Consider the following 17,475-nt stretch of genomic DNA (forward strand, 5'->3'; position numbering starts at 1 on the left):
ACTTTCACCCTGAGGGCAGACCGAAATCTGGGCCGCGGGGATGGGGAAAGCTCAGACAGGAACCTGACCGTACTGCTCGGAGGATCAGGGGAAAGAGTGGGGAGGCCGCAGTCCTTGGAACACGAGGGAGGTGACGAGGCTCCCGGCGCGGGCGTCCCTCGGCTTGGCGCCCGGTGCTGAAGGGGTGGCGCTGCGGGCCGGCGGGGGCTAGCGCCGACCCCCGGCGGTAGTCCACAGGCTCCTCGGTAACATGTGGAAGCTTTGGTCTGTTCTTCAGACGCCAGGGGAAACTGGCCATTCCCCGGCCCTCTTTCGGAGGCCTGGCAGAGAGCAGGTGAGGGAAGGCCCTCACACAGGGCTTGGGGGGCGGGGGTGGGGGGGGGGGGTTGCTGCTCCCATTTCTCCTGTGTGCTTTACGTGGAATCTGGTGATTATTTCCCACTTTCTGAGGGAAATTCTAGTGGCAGACCGTCCACTCAGCTGGAGACTCTGGCCCTGTGGGCTTGCTGCTCACAGCCTTTATTACGGGCCCCTTTGTTAAACCCGGTTTGAGAAGACTGCGGCCTGTTTGCAGTGAGCAGCAGCTCGCTGGACTCCCCAGGACGTCCCGGATGGCTGCTGCCTACAGCCAGCGCGGGGCGTCAGCAAGCCCCAGGACTATTTCAGCACCGCCTTCTGACTCCTGTTGACAGTGGACCCTCCAGTCTGTATTAATCTTCATTTCCTGTTGCCTCCTAGTTTACTCTGTGGTTCCTTTTACATGATTTTGAGTAATCATGTGTACCAGTTATTAAAATGACTACAATCTCTACCCCGGAATCATCTATTCTTCTTTTTCCTTCCTCTCCTATCCAGTCACCATTCACCCACAAGTCCTGTAAACTAACATCTGTGCCCCTCCGCCCTTCCCTTCTCACCTGGATCACTCCTGAGTGCTTTCCCTGCCTCCATCATGTCCGTGTGTGCCATTCTCCTCCACACCCACGAGTTAAACTTTTAAATATGCTTATCAGTTTATATTAATCTTTTGTTTGAACTTCTCCTGTGGCATCTTATTGTGGTTAGAACAAAATGGAATCTCCTTACAGGTCCCCTGATCACTTCTCTGAAGTCACCCCTAATGCTCCTCCCCTCAATCACTGTGGTCTGGATTTCTCACTGTCCCACAAATATTTCAAACTCTTCCTTTCATCCACCTGGCCACTCTTGCTGTTCCTGTGCTTGAATGTTCTTTCTTTGCTTTGCTGCCTCCTTTTTATCATTCTTGCTTTGATTCTATTTGTCTCCTCAGAAAGGTCCTTTCTGGCTGTCCTAACTAAAGTGGTCCTCACCCAGCCTCAGTCCCTCTCTATCCCATGGCACTGTTTGGTTTCTTTCATAGCACTTACCAGTATCAGAAATTGTCTTTATTTTTTGGTTTGTTGTAACACCATGCAGTTCAGATACAGAGTTGATTGGAGAAAAACATTCATTCAGAGAAGTAGTAGAGCGTGTACAATCTTCCTAATTCTTGTTTTGTTAGAGCTTGAGCGAGGTGTGGATAGTCTGCATGTCCTATGGCCAGGGTACAATAAAGAAGGGCAATCCCCCAGGATGTTCTATATATTTATGGTGCGTATTTTGGGGACGGAGGCAGGGTCAAGAAGCATCCACCAGGCTACATAAGTTCCCTGGTTGGGGAAATGCCCTTGTTGGAAAGGAGGATACTCCAGAATATGACAACTAGTAATTAGCCTGTCCTGTTAAAGTAACTCAGATCTCCCTGACAAGCTCTGCTAAGCTACCAAAAGCAGGAGGACATAAGCACCCAGGGCCATTGGTTTTGTCTCCTCACTAAAATGTAAGCACCATAGAGGCAATGACATTTTCTGTCTTGTTTGCCACTAGAATAGTTCTGGGCACATAGAAAGATAATCCAAAAATGTTTGTTGAATGACTGAAAGAATAATATGAGTAATGATGAAGTAACTAACTAAAAAGGAACTGAAATTTAGAAGGAAAGGCCCTATTTACTTGAAATTGCATCTTATTTATATTATGTCTTGCTGGGTGGATAGGTGTCTAAATTTATTGCAGCAATGTAACTGACAGTAGAAGATACAGGGGCAAGGCATCACAAATGTGACTCCAGCTATTAGGGATTCTTCCATTGCTTTTAAATACATACTCATGCTAACTTAATGCTGTCTACAACTTCATTTATAAAATTCTAACCATCAGTTTCACTTGTGCTGTCTCTTAAATCAGTGGTGCAATCTTTGGTGTTGGAATCAAATTTTTTGATCATTTTTGTAAGAGGAACAGATTGGGATTCTTTGGGGACATGTTCCAAGTGTCTCTTTTTTATTCTCAGACTGTTTTGTTCATCTCAAACCAAGATCACAGTCTGTCCTGGATTGCTTTTGGCGCAAGAGTGATAATGAGGTCATTTCCACTATGATAAGGTCAATGTTGGTAATGCTTACTGCATCCTGATCAATTTTTGGAATGCTTCTAAATTAGCAAAGTAAGAAAAAAATTAAAAATTTTTTAATTTTAAAATTATTTAATTTATTATTTTTATTATAATTAATAATTAAATAATTAATTTAATAATTAAATAAGAAATAATTAAATAAATAATTATTAAAATTATTAATTATTAAAAAAATTTTAAAAAGTAAAGGAAAAGTTTGTGATGAGCTAAATCCTGAGGAGTGTGACTAGTTCTACAATGTAAAGTACTCACCACGTACTTGATCAAATTCATCTCTTGAGGATTACTCATTATAAGAAACTTCCCTGGGGTTTAAATTAGTGTTGTAGTTTTACTTATTTCATAATTATAAATCCTTGGAATAGATATTATTGACTTATAAAATTAATAGGATTTATTTTCATAATGTCAGTGAAAACTATAAAGTAGGCAAAACAAATCTTTAGCACTCTCTACCGTGACCCATTTCTGGAATCATTTTTCTCTACCAATGTAACATCTGTTATTCAGGGCTCTTAGGGACTAAACAATGACACATAATGGAGAAATTGCACAAATTAGCTCACTGTGTATTTCTACAAGTCAAGTAATCTGCTGCAATAATTTTAAAGCAATTTTCTTAACCTAATAATTAGTTTAAGACAATCTTAAACTCTCTTAAATTTTATATCCTTGGCTACTTTTTCCTTGAAATTCTCATCAACATCCTTTTTCCGCATTTTTTTCTATTTTCTTCCTGTGCCTTCTTGGGCTATTTAATGATTCTTTTACTTTCTTCAACAGCCTCCTAACCAGTAGTGAAATTCTGCAGTCAATCCACTACTCCTATTACCCTTCAAACTTTTTTTAACCTCATATAATCACATAGCCTCAACTTTCACTTTACTGTAGGCTTCCAGCCAAACTTTTGAATAACTTTTGTAGCCACATATGAAACTTGACATCTCCGTTTAACTGTCCTGCAAGTTCCTCACACTCAACTCATCCACATCTCCTCTGTCCCCACCACCAATCCTTTTGCGTTTTCTTGATTTCAAGGTTGTGATGAGCATCATCCACTTTTCCAAACTATAAGCATAGGGTCTTTCTTTGTTCGATCCGCTCACTTCCTACCACTTTCCATATCCAGTCATCAAGCTTAGTAGTATGTATTTTCTTAAAATCTTTCCTATCTTTTCCTTCCTCTCCATCTTCATTCTCACCAGAATAACTGCAACCTCATGTCTGGTCTCTCTAAAGCTCAGTAGTCACTCCACGTTCACAGATGCTGAGAGGTAGCAGTCCTGAATCCTCAAGTCTCTTCAGGAGCAACCTTAAGGCCACTCTAGGCCTCTTGTATGAAGTGTGACCTTCCCACTATTAATAAGGCTCTAAGTTGATTATATGGAAATTATGGGAAGTGTATTGAGATAAACTCAAATGATGCCAGCAAATATTTCTTGTATATAAAGAATGTATAAGAATTTGGAGAATAAAAACTACAGAAGTGGAAGATATGAACCTGACCTCCAAAAGGAAGGGGGAATGAGTAGAAAGCCAGTGTTGGAGTGACCTGGTTCAGATTTCAGCTCCACCACTAGTTTGACTCTGGGCAAGATACTTACATGATTTTAGCTTCAGTTTCCTTATCTGTAAAATGAAGATAATATCTCATTCAAAGGGGCATTTTGACAGTTAAATAATATTGTATATAAAGTTTCCATCTGGAAACTTGCACATGGTAGATTCTCATCGAATCATAACTGTTAATACTTAGGGTCACAGGACTTATAAACTTGAAAAGTAAAATATCAATAAAAGCTTTAAATAACTTTAAGGAAATAATAATAGAAGTGCCATGAAGAAATACACAGTATCTGCCATGGAATAGTGCTGACAGCCATTTTTGAAGGAGCCCAGAATGTCTGGAATAGAGAGAAATAATAGGCAAGTAACCCTTAGCTTAGATACAGCAGGACCATTTATTAAAATGCTGTTTGCATGAAAAAAAGATTTTGCCACATGGAGCATGAAAAATAAAGTTTGTAGATTTTGATGGTTTTTACATAAAAGTCTGAGACTCATCTCTCACCTCTGCCCAGTTACTTCTAGGTTTGAAAGCATTTTCCAGCCACTGTCAACTATTTAAGAGAAGCACTGGGAAAATATAGATGAATAAACCTTCCCTTCAGGTGCCACTCCCAAGACCACCAGACGCACCTGGGTGTGGGCTAGGTGAGGAGGGTAAAGATGTGTAGAAACTGCCATTTGTATTTACTGGAGACAACAGTGAGAGAGATTTTGACTTGGTTTAGGATCTTAGAGATCATTTAGTCCCACATTCCATTGACCAAAGAGGAAGCCCAAGCTCAGACCTGCTGAGTTGGACAAAGTCACCCAGCTACTGAATGGGAGAGCCAGGCCTGGAGCCCAGATCGCTCAGCTCCCAGTCCAAAACTTTTTTCCGCTGCTTCTTTACACTATTGAGGTTTTGGAATTTTACTCATTCAAATGCAAATGTTTTGTGTGCTTCTTTAATAGGACTTTTTTGGTCTTACTTTACTAAATAGGATTTGCTGTACTGAGTAAATGAGTGTAGATATGGAGGTGTTAAAATCATCAACCTCTTCTAAAGCATCATTATTTTCCATTTGTTTCTGTTTATGATGTGGAACACTTGCTTCTTTTTCCCTTACAGCTTTAATTGGAGACAGCAGTACGTAAACTTGATTTACATGTTCTAGTGGATGATACAAGCAGTGAGGATGAGATTAATAAAATCAATGTAGCCCATTCCTATTCCCACCCCTCCTTTGGGAATTCACCCAGGGGATTCGTTGAGGGAATTTGTTGCTATGAAATAGTGCTGCAGCTGGGCTCAGTGTGGGGTGTGAGTGGACTCACAAAAGCTAACAATATCTGCAGCTTAGAGAAGGTTAGAGATGTTATGGGTCATCCAATATTACACCACTGGAAAAAAATTATCAATGTGACCAACATATATCTTAATAAATTCTCATTCATCCATTCATCAGCTATTTATTGAAATCACACTATATTCCAGATATTCTCTTAGGTCCTGGGGATATACTGTCCTCATGCCTTTCTAGAGAGGTAGACAGACAAGTAAACAAGTACTTGTAATGCAATGTGATACGTGCCATGATAGGGGTAAAATGAAGTTCAGATGTTAGCACAGCAGAGCAGCATCTAACCCCATCTTCTAAGGTCAGTGAAGGCTTTTTTAGGAAGACATGATATTTAATCAGAGACCTAAAGAATAAAGGAGGTTATATAGGTGAAAAGGTAGAACAGAGGATGTTCCTGGCAAGGGAAACTGTGTGCAAAGGCTCTGTGGCCTTTCACCTGAACAGTGGGTCTGGAGCACCTGAACAGTGGGTCTGGAGCACAATCAGCAAGGGTAGGACCAGTGAAGGAGGAAGTGTGAGCGAATGGAGTGGGAGTAGCTTGAAGGGCCTTGAATACCATGCAAAGGCTCTTCCTGTCTTTGTTCCAAGACTTTGCATGCCATAGTTGCAGCTCCAGGAAAGCAATGTACTCATCCCCATAAGCCTGGCCTCATGATCTTTGAAGGATTGTGGTATGGAGATGATAAAGAGAGAATGGTACAGGTGAAGTCAGAGGATGTGGTATGTATATAGCCACTCAGAAAGAAGTCCTTGAGTGGAGGGGCATAGTTTTCTGATTGAGTCACACCCTGTGTCTTAGAGCTAGAGCAAGAGGGCAACAGAGGTAGGATTAGCTTCTGCTAATAGAAATAGAAAGATTTCAAGTAGCAATAGGTTAAACAAAATAGAAGTTTATTTTTCTGTCATGTGAAAGTAGCCTGCATTTGGTAGTCTGGGGCAGGTGTGGCAGTTCCACAATGTCATCTGGGTCCTCCTCCTTTTGCTTTGTTTCTGAAGCATAATTCTCAGCATGTGGCTCTTATATTATACCTACTGAAGCTACAGCCATCACATCTGCATTCTAGCCCGAAGTTGAGCCAAACAACTAGTAGTCCCTTGAATAAGTGTTAATGCTTCTTCCAAGTCAGTCAAGCTATTTGATTTTAGAGCACAAAGTTTCTGTGTGCTACTCATTGGATTTCTCAGCCTTGTTCCATAGCACTATAGTTGATGGAGATTTCTATCATCACCTTCATTAAGTAACTATTGTGTGTGTAGCAATAGCTAACTTTTATTTCCAGTGCTGTTTATGTTTTAGTCTTTTAAAAAAATTATTTTTTAACTTTTTATTTTTAAATAATTTCAGACTTACAAAATTTGCAAAAATACTACAGAGAGTTCCCATATACCCTTCTTTCAGCTTCCCAAAATCTCAACGTCCTACATAACCATACCATGCAATCAAGGACCGCATAATGACATTTTGGTCAATAATGGACCACATATACAATGGTGATCTCATAAGATTATAATGGAACTGAAAAATTCCTATCACTTAGAAATGTCGTAGCCATTGTGACATCGTAGCACAACACATTATTCACGTGTTTGTGGTGATGCTGCTGTAAACAACCTGCCGCACTGCCAGTCATATAAAGTATAGCACGTACAATTATGTACAATACATAATAATTGATAATGATAATAAACTACCATGTTACTGGTTTATGTATTTAGTATCCTATACTTTCATTGTTATTTTAGAGTATACACTTTCTGCTTATTTAAAAAAAAAACTATATGCTGTAAAACAGTGTGCTGTGTTATACCAACAATAGCCTCCTACATCTCATGTTTACCACATCTCTTGATTGCATCACCTTTCTCTTGTGCTTGATTTAATCTCTTGCTACTTTGTTCATCGTGGCTCCTAAGCGTACTAAATCCACTGCTAATGTAGCCAGTAAGAGTCCACACTGAGTGATTTATCTGGAAATGAAATTAAAAGTGATTAAGGACTACAAATGTGGAAAATCGGGATGCTTGTTGCTTGCCAGTGAGGCATGTCCCATTCCACCATAGCTATGATCTTGAAAAATAAGAGCAAAGTGACAAAAAGCTGTTAAAGCATCTGCTTCATTGAAGACAACAAGACTGTATCAGACATGGAGAAACTGTTAATGACCTGGATTGAAGACCAGACACAGAAGCGTATCCCTCTCAGCACCATGATGATTACAGCCAAAGCAAAAAGTTTATGATGTCAAAAGAAAAGGCTGGACTCTACTACAATGTTGAATTTCCTGCTAGTTCTGGGTGGTTGAAATGACTCAAGAATCATTATTCATTACAAAATGTGAAAGTGAGTGGTGAGTCTGCGAGTTCTGTTGTGAAGGCAGCTGAAAAATTTTTGGAAACTCTAGATAAGCTGATTGTGGAGAAAAATTATTTGCCAGAGCAAATATTCAATATGAATGAAACCGTCCTATTTTGGAAATGGACTTTCATCCATAACAAGGCCAAGTCAATGCTGGGTTTCAAGGCTTTTAAGGACAGGAAAACAGTCTTGCTTGGGGGTAAGGTTGTAGGCTATAAATTGAAACCCTTTGTGATCTGACACAGTGAAAATCCCAGGCCTTCAAGGATATCAGTAAACACACAGCCTGTGTACTACATGAGCAATGAGAAGTCATAGATAACCCAGCTCCTCTTCCAAGATGCCCTCCTGAATTGCTGTGCAAGCAAAATGGAGAAGTACTGTTTGGAAAATAACATACCTTTCAAAATTTTGCTTAGTGTTCATAATGCTCCTGGACCTCCTCCTTTTTTTGGTGGTCTTCATCCCAATATCAAAGCAGTGTTTCTCCCTCCAGACACCAACTCCAACCAATGGATCAAGGAGTTATAGCAGCTTTTAAGGCCTACTACCTGAGGAGGATCTTTGCCCAGGCTGTTGCTGCAACTGAGAAAACACTGCTGCAATTCTGGAAAGATTTTAACATCTATGACTGCATCAGGAACCTCACTTGGGCTTAGGGTGATGTCACCAAGGAATGTATGAATAGCATCTGGAAGAAGATACTCAAGAGGTTCATCAATGACTTCAAAGGATTTGCCAAGGATGAGGAGGTTGCAAAAATCAACAAGGCTGTGGTTGAGATGGCAAACAACTTAACCTGGGTGTGGATGAGGATGACATTGAGGAGCTTCTAGAGTTGGTTCCTGAGGAATTGAGTAATGAGGAGTTGTTGGAACTGGAACTGGAACACAGCTGAAGAAGAGGCAAGAGAAAAGCAAACTGCAGGAGAAAAAAAGAAGAACCCCCAAGAAAATTCACAGTGAAGGGTTTTGCAGATTTTGCAGACCTCAAGAAGCTCCTTAAAAAGTTTGGAAACGTGGACCTCAACACCAAAAAGTTTTCACTAATAGAGAGGAATGTTCATGGTGCATTATTTGTTTACAAGCAAATCTATGATGAGAAAAAGAAACAAACAAAGCAAACCACCATGAACATATTTCTTAAAAGAGTGACATTTCCTAAAGGAGAGCCTCAGGCAGGTGCTTTGGGAGATAATCCAGAAGAAGGCATTGTTATCATAGGAGATGACAGCTCCATGTGTGTTATTGCCCCTGAAGACCTTCCACTGGGACAAGATGTAGAGGTGGAAGACAGTGATATTGATGATTCTGACCCTGTGTAGGCCTAGGCTAATGTGCGTGTTTTTGTCTTAGTTTTTAATAAGAAATTTTAAAAAGTGAAATAAAAAATTTTAAAAATAGAAAAAGCTCATAAAATAAGGACATAAAGAAGGAAAATATTTTTGTACAATTGTACATTGTGTTTAAGCTAAGTTATACAAAAGAGTCAAAAAGTTAAAAAAAATAAAAAGTTTATAAAGTAAAAAAGTTACAGTAAACTAAGGTTAATTTATTGAACAAAGAAAAATTTTTTTATAAGTTTAGTGTAGCCTAAGTGTACAGTGTTTTTAAAGTCTACAGCAGTGTCCTAGGCTTTCAATTTCACTCACTACTCACTCACTGACTCACCCAGAGCAACTTCCAATCCTGCAGGCTCCATTCATGGTAAGTACCCTATACAGGTGTACCATTTTTTAAATCTTTTATATCATGTTTTTACTGTACCTTTCTATCTTTAGATATGTTTTGATACACAAATACTTACCATTGTGTTACAGTTGCCTAGAGTATTCAGAATAGTAACATGCTGTACAGATTTGATCCTACATGCTCCTGCAGCCTAGGAGTAATAGGCTATAGTGTATAGCCTAGGTGTGTAGTAGGCTACACCATCTAGGTTTGTGTAAGTCATTCCATAATGTTAGGACAATGATTAAATCACCTAATGATGCATTTCTCAGAACATATCCTTGTCGTTAAGCAACACATGGCTGTAATTATGAAAACAAAGAACTTATATTGACAGAATACTGTTAGTATATGTATATGCCTTATTCAAATTTGAAGTCCCACTAATGTTGTTCTTCTTGGTTCGAGATCCAGTCCAGGACTACAAGTTGCATTTAGTTGTCATGTCCCCTCAGTCTCCTCCAACAACATCACTTTTGTGCCTTCTAAATGCATTGTATCAGAAGGCATATGATATTTATATTTCCCAGTGCTCTTGATTTTAACTTTGATCTTTTGGTTAAGGTAGTGTCCACCAGGTTCCTCCACTATACAGTTACTATTTTTCCCTTTTGTATTAGATATCTTGTGGGGAGATAAACTGAACTGTGCAAATATCCTGTTTCTCATCATATTCCCCCACACACACTGATTTTACCACTTATAGATGACTTTTGCCTGCAACAATTGCTACTGTGTATTTTTCGAATGGTGGTTTTTGTTCTGATCTTTTGAAATGTCATCATAGCTGCACAATCTAATATTAGGCTTGAGAATATCAGGAGGTTAACTCTCCTCAAACCATTATTCTTATTAGTTGGTCCCTGATGCTTCACAATTATAGACCACTCCATGACGGTTATATGAGAGCCAACCATAGGGAATAAATAGCACCTGCTCCCGGTAGTCTCTCCTTGCTTATACTTAATCTTTTGTTTTTTTTCTCTTCTTTCTCTTTTGAATCTAGATTCCAGGCTTTATTCCTGGAATAAGGCTGGATCTGAGGTTCCAGGCTTTGCATCTTTTTGGTTCAGTACCCCATTGTCTCTCCCCTTTGCGTTATTAAACTTGACCTCCTTTTTGATTCTCAATTCTCTTCAGACCTCTAAATTTGGAGTCCCTACAACTTTAAGCCTTAATTCCCTCTTCTAAGCCCAGTTTTGCCAAACCTCATGCATTTGCTGAGGTGTTCCCTAGTATTTTCCTTCTAGAGGAGAAGAGCCAATAGTGGACAGATTGTTTAACAATTTAGGAATTTCGTGGGCATAATCAAATTGGATAAGTGATAATTTTTCATTAAAAAACTGTGCTATAGTGCATTGATTATCATCATGAGACATATGGGAGAAAGGAACAGGGAAGTAGAGGCAAGTCCTACTAAAGAGTATATCAAAGTCTTCTTGGAAAGTTGGGCATAATATGTTTATTAAAAGAATACGTGAGTCAAAAAAAAGGCTGAGAAACAGTGTCTTAGCACAAACTAAGCTATTTGCAAAATTTAGATATGACTGTGAATGAGAAAGAGGGTTGTAGTCAAGGAGTCAAGCTACTCTGAGCAACTGCACAGAGGAAAAGAAGGAAAAATAACAATAATAATTGTTTTATTGAGTGCTTACTGTGCACCAGGCCTCATGCTGAGTTCCTTACAAATGCTAACTCATCTACTGTCCACAACAGCCCTGTGAAATAGGAACAATTACTGTTCTTATTTTAGATTGTTGACTCAGAGCGGTGAAGTAATGAAAAGGCATGCAGGCAGTGAGTGAGAGAGCCAACACTCCACCCCAGACTTCTGACTCTATAGCCCACATCCAGATCATTGCCAACCATGCCAGGCCAGGTATGAAATCAGAAGGAGATATTCTTTGATACTTGGGCTTCCTGCCTAGGTTGAATCATGTTGGAAAAAGTGAGTGATAGGTTTCCTTGCTCAATATTGTTGGGCTAGAATTGATGATGACGACCCACTGCTGGTGATTCAAGTAGGCTGTGGTTATAAGGGATGACCTAAACTTGTACACTAATATAAAATGCTTCTTCCCATTTGAAATGTCCCCATTGACACTATTCTGCCACCATGGACACTCTCTGGCTTCCTGCCCATGACAGGGGCTGACCTTGGTTTATGTGGCAATGGAGGCTATCACATTGGTTATTGCACCACTGCGCACTTGGCCTCATTCTCATCTAACAAGTCTACCTACAGGATCTCAGTCACCACCACATACAAATTCACGCAAGATATAAAGCATATGAAGTAACTTATGAACAAAGAGAGAATCACATCCAACTAGAGAGCACCAAGAAAGAACCAAAAGGAGGCTGAAGCTACCAAGGGGAAAAATAGAAGAGAGAAAAGGAAGCACCAAGGCTGGTAATCAGCAAGTGCCAATATGGCCATACCTTTTGTTAAAATATTGTAATATTTCCAAATGTTGGTAGATGGTCACTGCTTTAAACTCACCCCTTTGCAGTGCCTCTGTCACCCTAGCCTCCTCATTTCCTCCTTCCAGCAACTGAAGGTTAATATCTGTTTAGTTTTAATGATTGGTGTCTATGCCCTAGGCAGTTGATAAATATTTAAATATTACCCCTTAAGAGAACTGGGAGTGAAAATGTGGCAAAAGTACCTTTTATCTACCTTTCATTGCCTTACTCCAGAGAGGAATTTCTATGAGGCACAATCTTTCTCTATATGGACATAATGTTCTAGTGGCATCTTCTATCATTTAACTCTGATATTGAAGAGTCTGCTTTCACTTTCTTTCTTTGGCAGAAACATCCAGCAGAGGGAAACTTCAACTCAAATTCCCTTGAGCCATTCAACAGAGCCTGCTCTTAAGAACTTTATCCTCTCAGGATGAGAGGCACTAGACAGCCTAGGCCTCTTCTCCAGAGTGGCATTAGGATGTTCCAGTATTTATCCATTGAGGAGGAGAGAGGCACTCAAATTCTTACGCCTTGTGTGTCTCCTTTTCTGAAATTAATAGCTCTTATATAAAAGTACAGTTCAGCCACTAAACTAATTAAAAAGGCATTCCAATCAATGCATGCATCTTGCAAAGGACATTAAGAGGTAGATTCAAAACCCATAGCAGCACTTCTCCAAAGTCCCTTCCTTCTGTCCCCAGTTCCTTTGCACCCTAGAGCTGCTCTCTGGTGACAGCCGCATCACCCCCGAAGCATCCCTCAAACCCCTATCCCCTCTTCCTCTTCTCATTCCAATGCGTTGTTATAGACCAATAGCCTCTCATAGTTTTCCCTACAGTTTCTCCTTCTACTCCAGTCTAGTTTCTCCTCATTTCTCGCTTTTTTCATGATTCGTCATCAAAAAGATCCACAAATTGTGTGGTGGAGGAAGCAGATTTAAATGAAGAACACGAACACAGAAATCTTGCTCTGTCTGGTGTCAGAGAAAGTGACGTACTGATAGAGTTGGTCCTCATGGGTCCATTTTGCTTTGGGAAGATTCAGGAAGTTTAAAAACAAAGCCAAAACTTTGAAAAGGTCAGTTTTCATGCATTTAAGAGGCTTAGAGTTGACTAAATTATCATTCCCTGTAAAATGCTGGTGGCATGTAGTTACTAGGAGGGGGAATGCATAAAGAAGGAGACACATCTGGTGTAATTAAGTCTATCATCTAAGTAAACCTACTTCCTATGAGTAATACAAATTAACTCTAGTGTTGGTTAGGAAACTAAGGTGTTAAGGAAATGGTCTTGTGGCCTCAGACCCAACCTAGAACTCTTGTAGTCTGTGCTTTTAGACTGGGTGACCTACCATCTGGTTTCAGCAAGGCCTGGAGTCCTTCCTCACATTTCCTTCCTAGTACATGTCTTCTGTTTGAATTTTCCATACAATACTTTAAGCTTTTAAATGAAATTAAAAAATAAAATCACCCATAATCCTAACTCACTAAAAGAATTGCGGTAAGTTTTCAGTGTACTATTTTAGTGTTTGTTCATAACCATATAAATAATTGTAACCATAGCCTTCAAATATTACTTAAAATACTTTTCATGTTATTACATTATATTCCAAATTACAATTTTAATAGCTAAATATGTCATTAAGCTACTCTGTCCTAATTTCCTTAACCATTCCCTTCTTGTTAGATATGTGGTTTGGTTTTATTATTTTACAGTTACAGATAATCATGCAATTTAGTACTTCCATGTACCTAGCTTTTTCTCCTTTCAACTATTTCCTTAGGATCAATTTCTAGGTGTTAGAATACTGGTCCAAATTATATGAATATTTTCACAGCCACTTAACTTTCCCTTAGGGCTATACCAGTTTATATTATTTGCTTTATTATATGTGTGCATTCTATTTGTATGTGTTACCAATTTTCTGTTGCATTTTTATTTTAACCCTTTGTTTGCTTACAAAAATTTTACATTTTTATGCAATTGTATCTGTTATTTTTTTCTATCTTATATTGCTTCAATTCTTAGAATGTTATTATCACTTTAAAGTTCTAACAAATTCTTCCTTCTTCCTAGCTCATCTATGATTTCCCTAATATTCTTTGATGTATTTGGAGATTATTTGAATACAGTTATATATTTAGTTTTTCTACAACACTGTCTAATTTGAATCCAATATCATGTATTAAGTTTTTGCTGTTTCCTACTCACTGTCCAGCATTGTTTCATAATCCCACACTAACTTTGTCAATTTCTGGGCTCTCCATGCTTTTTCACTCATGTTTCTCTGTTTTTCATCCATATTTCTTTGCTGTAAGCATGATATTTTATAGTATGTTTTGGTAGCTGGTAGAGATACTCATCTTTTATTATAATTTTTCTTAAAATATTCTTCTTTTATATCCTGACAATCTTCACCTCTGTTCCACTTAGGCAGTTTCTTCTCTTGGTCACGCCCTAAGCCAAGCCAGCACTGTGATTATCTCACCTCTGAAGTAATAAACTCAAATCCCACTGAGTGCAGCATTGTTTCTCTTTGCCTTCTCTTTTATTCCAAGTAACACTGCTCTTTGTATCATTGGAAGTATTATCCTAGTTTCTCAGTCACTCTTTATCATCCCGGCTGAGCAAAATGATCATCCATTTCACAATAGTACCATCAATGTTTCACTTTTCTCACTTTCTTGTCTTTCCATCAAAGCTGAGTTGCCAATTCCCAACTGCCTAGTGCAGCTAGATTGAAATCAAGTGACTCTGATTTACATTATGACAAATTGCTATTATTGAGCATTTAGATTTTGTGTAAGGATAGTAGCAGATGGGAGCTGTCAGATGTGGGTAAAGGCTTGACCAAAGAAAACATGATGCATTCTTAAATCTACAACGTTCTTATAGTCAATGTTAAAAAATTCTTGAACAGATTCTTAGAGACATGTCAGTCATCAACTAGATCATATAGGTACACTAGGAACAAGTTATGTGAGAACAAATTTCCTTTTTTGAAAGTTATCTTAGTTAGAATAGGAAATTGTAGAAGGAAAAATAGAGAAGGGGGGGAGGGACAGAGACGGTGACAGAGACTTGAGGATTCCTGTCTCCAAAAAACCAATCTGCTGGAGTTTTTATACATTATCTTTTTCAAGCCTGACAAAAATCCTTCAGAGAAGTAATGGCCTCAACTTACAGAAGAGGGAGCTAAAGCTCAGAGAAGTTAAATAAACTTCTCAAGAAAACTTCACTGGTGGTGGAAGCAGGATTCCAACTCAGGTCTGTGTGGCACAAAACCCTATTCCTTATCTGCTCTAACATGGCTTTGTGATAGTCCTATAGGCATGTAAAAAAAAAAAAGACTGAAATTCGTATCTTGTTGAATGAACGTATGTGACTGTACTTCCTCATGTCTGATTTGCAAATCCATAGATTTAACTACCTACGTGTCATTTCCACAGTCTGTGGATGTCATAGAGGCACCTCACACACAATAGGCTTGCCCCAGACTACTTCTCCTAGTTCAGGGTTTCCTGTCTCGCTGAGTGTTCCACCCATCTGCCTAATTGTTCAAGTCAGAAACCAGGAGTTATCCCTAATGTCGGTTCTTCCTCATAGTGCCCCACTGCTTTCCCCTTCTCTGCCACTCTTCTGCTCTAAGCCACCATGTGGCCCTTCTGGACTGTCAGTTCTTGCCTCACCACAACTCCTCTTACCTTCCTCCTGTCAATTCTCTTTTCAAAAGGCTCATTTCATCTCTGTTATTCGAAACAATGAAATGGCTTTCTGCTTTGAGGGAAAGTGGGTCACAAAGTTCAAAGCCTCCCCTCAGCCTGCACAGTCCAGCATGATCTGGGCCCCTGCTATCCCTGCAGCCTCATCTCTCACCACTGGCTACTTGCTCTGCATGTGCCCATCACAGACTAGTCTTTTTACACTAAATCAAATCTGCCATATTCCTTCCAATCTCAAATTCAGGGCATTCTATTTTTTCCCCATAGTATTTAGCATTTTCTAAGCTATTTTGTAATTCATTTATGATGTTATGCTTATTGTCTGTCTCCCTACACACAATAATATAAATTCCACAGAGGTTATTGTCCATTTCATTTACTGATACCCAGAATAATACCTGTACATACCAGTTACTTAACAAATAGTTGTTGAATAAATTGTTTAATTCACTGTTATTTATGGCCAATAGGTGAATAAAGAACATATCCCCTAGATTTCTGGATAGCATACACTCGTGTACCTATATGAGAAAAGGGCATATGTTGGGTGATAACATCAGGGTCAGAAGCTATCAGACTAGTGAATGAACAGTGCAGTTTAATAGAGACTAAATAAAAAGCCTACCCTTGGATCCAAAAGCTGATAGAAAAACAGGATATTGGGATTAAGTGACACTGCAGAAGAGATTATGAAAAGTATGTTAGGAACAGCAACAACAAAAAACCAACAACCCAATTAAAAAATGGGCAAAAGATCTGGACAGAGATTTCTCCAAAGAAGATACACGGATGGCCAACAGGCATATGTAAAGATGTTCAACATCATTAGCTATCAGGGAAATGCAAGTGAAAACTACAATGAGGTATCACCTCACTCTGGTCAGAATGGCTATAGTTAACAAGACAGGAAACAAGTGTTGGAGAGGATGTGGAGAGAAGGGAACCCTTGTACACTGCTGGTGGGAGTACAAACTGGTGCAACCACTATGGAAAGCAGTATGGAGTGTCCTCAGAAAATTAAGAATAGAGCTACCATATGATCCAGCTATTCCACTGCTGGGTATTTATCCAAAGAACTTGAAAACACAAATGCATAAAGATACGTGCACCCTTATGTTCATTGAAGTGTTATTCACAGTAACGAAGACTTGGAAGCAACCTAGGTGCCCATCAAGGGACGAATGGATCAAGAAGATGTGGTATATATACATAATGGAATACTACTCAGCCATAAGAAATTATGAAATCCAGCAATTTGTGACAACATGGATGAACCTTGAGGGTATTATGGTAAGTGAAATAAGTCAGAGGGAGAAAGTCAAATACCATATGATCTCACTCATAAGTAGAAGATAAAAACAATGACAAACAAACACATAGCAACAGAGATTGGATTGGTGGTTACCATAGGGGAAGGGGGAGGGGGGAGGGCAAAAGGGGTGATTAGGTTCACATGTGAGGGGATGGACTATAATTAGTTTTCGGGGGCTGGCCCCGTGGCCGAGTGGTTAAGTTCGCGCGCTCCGCTGCAGGCGGCCCAGTGTTTCGTTGGTTCGAATCCTGGGCGCGGACATGGCACTGCTCATTAAACCACGCTGAGGCAGCGTCCCTCATGCCACAACTAGAAGGACCCACAACAAAGAATATACAACTATGTACTGGGGGGCTTTGGGGAGAAAAAGGAAAAAATAAAATCTTAAAAAAAAAAAATTAGTTTTCGGGTGGTAAACATGATGTAATCTACACAGAATTCAAAATATATTATGATGTACATCTGAAAGCTATATAATGTTATAACCAATGTTACTGCAATA

General features: G+C 39.3%; 1 long non-coding RNA gene across 4 annotated transcripts in view; it reads left to right on the forward strand.

Moving 5' to 3' along the window:
* Positions 1–17,475, forward strand: part of LOC103563475 (uncharacterized) — a 47,367-nt gene that overhangs the window by 25,351 nt on the left and 4,541 nt on the right. Inside the window, exons 1-2 of one of the 4 annotated variants that reach the window (XR_011539434.1) lie at positions 12,500–15,206; positions 16,800–16,951. The exons of 2 other annotated variants lie outside the window; for them this stretch is intronic. This is a non-coding gene — a long non-coding RNA (uncharacterized lncRNA). Of the gene's footprint in view, positions 1–12,499; positions 15,207–16,799; positions 16,952–17,475 lie in introns of those variants that run through there. One more of the 4 variants, XR_011539435.1, reaches the window with a different exon arrangement.

The sequence above is a fragment of the Equus przewalskii genome, chromosome 4 (assembly GCF_037783145.1).
Source record: "Equus przewalskii isolate Varuska chromosome 4, EquPr2, whole genome shotgun sequence".
Lineage (NCBI taxonomy): Eukaryota > Metazoa > Chordata > Mammalia > Perissodactyla > Equidae > Equus > Equus przewalskii.